This window comes from Gossypium hirsutum, chromosome A08 (assembly GCF_007990345.1).
Source record: "Gossypium hirsutum isolate 1008001.06 chromosome A08, Gossypium_hirsutum_v2.1, whole genome shotgun sequence".
In the NCBI taxonomy this organism is placed as follows: domain Eukaryota; kingdom Viridiplantae; phylum Streptophyta; class Magnoliopsida; order Malvales; family Malvaceae; genus Gossypium; species Gossypium hirsutum.
The window spans coordinates 47696058-47699630 of NC_053431.1; positions in this window are offsets into that span (position 1 = coordinate 47696058).

Below are 3573 nucleotides of genomic sequence, written 5' to 3' on the forward strand. Positions count from 1 at the left end.
CCACTACACAGTACATAACTTTTATGTACGGTCTCCTAGCGGCTCCCACGTACAAGGCCTAATACTTCTAGGCCCAGAAATTCAGGGCGTTACAATGCCTTCTGTTGCTATGAAATGACATTTTTCCCAATTTAGAACAAGATGTGTGTCTTCACATCGCTATAATACTTTTTCCTAATTGTCAGTGCAATGATCGAAATTATTCCCATAGACTGAGAAATCATCCATAAAAACCTCTAAAGAGTCTTCAATCATATCTGAGAATATTGTCGTCATGCAATTTTGAAATGTGGTTGGTACATTGCAAAGACTGAAAGGTATTCGACTAAAAGAAAAAGTACCAAAAGGGCAAGTGAAAGTTGTTTTCTCTTGATCCTTTGGTGCAATAGCAATCTGATTGTACCCAGAATAGCGGTCTAAGAAGCAGTAATAGGCTTTTCCAGCAAACATATCCAGCATTTAGTCAATGAAAAGAAGTGGGAAGTGGTCTTTCCTTGTGGTTCCAGTAAGTTTACGATAATCCATACAGACTCACTATCCTATAGGAATGTGTGTAGGAATTAATTTTTCTTCGTCATTGCTAACCATAGTGATGCCACTCTTCTTAGGAACACAATGTGCTAGTGTAACAGCTCGGTTTAGACCCTACTCAGTATAGTGGTTTCGAGACCATAAATTCGAGTTAGAAAATATTTAAATATTGTTTTCTGTGTTTACAGTATGTGGTAAAGTATGTATGAAAGTTTCATATGAAAATCTAATCGTTTGTGTGCTTAATTTTATAAAAGGACCTAATCACATAAAAAGTAAAAGTTGTTTACTATATGTTAAGCGTGCCTAATTGCTATGTCTCTTTAATTGAGAGGTCCTTATGTGGTTAATAGACCATTAAACTTATGAGTGGACTATTATGGACATGAATTAAATGGATTTCATGCTTTATAATTGAGGTTATATAAGTAATTTAGTATTTAAGTTAATAAAAATAAAAGAAAGCATAAAATTTGGTTCATTATCATCCTATATTGCCGAAAATACAAAGAAAAGGGATAGAAAAAGAGTTCTAGGGTTTCAACACTTTGAGATTTAATTAAGGTATGTGTTCTTGATCAGTTTTTGATAATTTCTACATTTTTGTGATCGTTGCTTAGTGTTCTATCAAGCCCATGTCTCAATTTCTAAAATTGTTAATGATTTTGAGGGGTGATAATCTATCACAAGCTCATAATCTTTTAATAATTCAAGCCATCTTCATTGCCTCAAGTTTAATTCCTTTTGAGTCATCAGATATTTAAGACTTTTATGGTCTAAATAGACATCGCATCTCTGCCAGAATAGGTAATGCCGCCAAATCTTCAAAGCAAATACAATAGCGGCTAATTTTAAATTATGTGTAGGATAATTCTTCTCATGTTGCTTCAGTTGCCTTGAAGCATAAGCTACTACCTTACCTTCTTGCATAAGAACACAACCCAGTCCATTCAAGGATGCATCACTATAAATCACCAATTCTTTCCCTGATTTTAGTTGTACTAACACTAGTGCCTCGATTAACAACGCTTTCAATTTCTCAAAGCTCTGTTGGCACTTCTCTGTCCATTCGAACTTAACATCCTTTTGCAATAACTTTGCCATTGGGGTGGTTATCATCGAAAATCCTTTCACAAACAGTCTGTAATAACCTACTAAACCCAAAAAGCTCCTAACTTTGGTTACGTTCCTTAGCAGCTTCCATTCGACAATAGCAGAAATCTTACTGGGATTAACTCGTATTCCATCTCCTGAAAAAATATGGCCTAAAAATACAACCTCTTGTAGCCAAAACTGGCTTTTACTAAACTTGGCATATAGTTGTTTGTCCCTCAGAGTCTGTAAAACAGTTCTCAAATGCTCGGCACGCTCTGCCTCATCTCTAGAATAAATCAGAATATCATCGATAAACACCACAACAAACTTATCTAAATATGGCCAAAAAATTCGGTTCATTAAATCCATAAACATGGCAGGAGCATTCGTTAGTCCAAATGGCATAACAAGGAACTCATAGTGGACGTACCTTATTCTAAAGGCAGTCTTAAGCACTTTAGACTCTTTCACTCGTAACTGGTAGTATCCGGACCTCAAGTCTATCTTAGAGAACCACGTCGCTCCCTTCAGCTGATCAAACAAGTCATCAATCCTTGGAAAAATGATACTTAACTTTTATTGTCACCTTATTGAGTTGTCGGTAATCAATGCATAATCTCATAGAGCCATCCTTCTTTTTCACGAACAGTACGGGAGCACCTTACGGCGAAACCTTTGTCAGTCAGCTCTTTCAACTATGACTTCAATTCTTTCAGTTCATTTGGGGCCATTCTATATGGGGCAATAGAGATGGGTGTCGTTCTTGGCATTAGCTCAATACTGAATTCAACTTCTCTAACTAGAGATAAACTCGGCAATTCCTCCGGAAATACATCTGCAAACTTGCACACAACCGACACTGATTCGATTTTCAATTCAGATTCTTTTGTATTCAATATGTATTCCAAATAAGCTTAGACCCTTTTCTCATATATCTCTAAGCAACCAATGAAGATATCATCATTGGTGACTTATCCGCGTAATCTGATTCAACCCAAAAAATTTCACCGTTTTCACATTTCAATTCCATAACTTTCTGTCTACAATTCACTATAGCCTTATATAGTGTAAACCAATCCATGCCCAGTATGACATCAAATTCGTCAAACGACAACAACATCAAGTCAGCCGGAAAATAATGATATTTAATCATCAAAGGACATTTCTTACATACTTTATCAACTATCACATGCTTTCCTAACGGGTTAGACACCTTAATTACAAATTCTGTAGACTCGACAGGTATATTCATACTAGATGCCAATTTCATACACTCATACGAATGAGTGGAGCCAGAGTCTATCAAAGCAATAACATTAGTATCATAGAGAGAAAATTTACCAGTGATTACGTTAGGAGAAGTTGCATCTTCGCGTACACGTATGGCATAGGCTCTAGCCGGAGCCCTAGCTTCAGACCTCACTGCCGTATCTCGCGTCGCATTCTTACTACCAGACTCATTCCTGGTGTTTCTCGAGGGTCTTTCCCTAGAAGCTGTGCCACTCGGTCTTGGACTCTGAATTCTTTCTTTCTCCATCCTCTCAAGACAATCCTTAATAAAATGGTCTAGAGAACCACATTTAAAACAAGATCCTTCACTCACTCTACAGTTGCCAGAATGACACCTGCTACAATGCGGACATTCAACCTTAAAAGGTTTAGCGTTACCCACGCTTGCCACAGACGTAGCTTAAGATCTAATTCTGTTCTCTACGATTCCCGTATGAATGTCCAACTAACACATGTGAACGAGAGTACATCTCTCTAGATTTCTTACACTGGGATGGCAATGACTTACTCATGTACCTCTCTCTTGTATCTTTTGCCTTATTCCTCTCTTTAGCCAAGTCTTTAGCTTTACAAGCCTGTTCAACAAGTACCACAAATTCTTTCAACTCAAGAATACCCACTAATGTTTTAATATTCTCATTGAGCCCATCTTCAAAT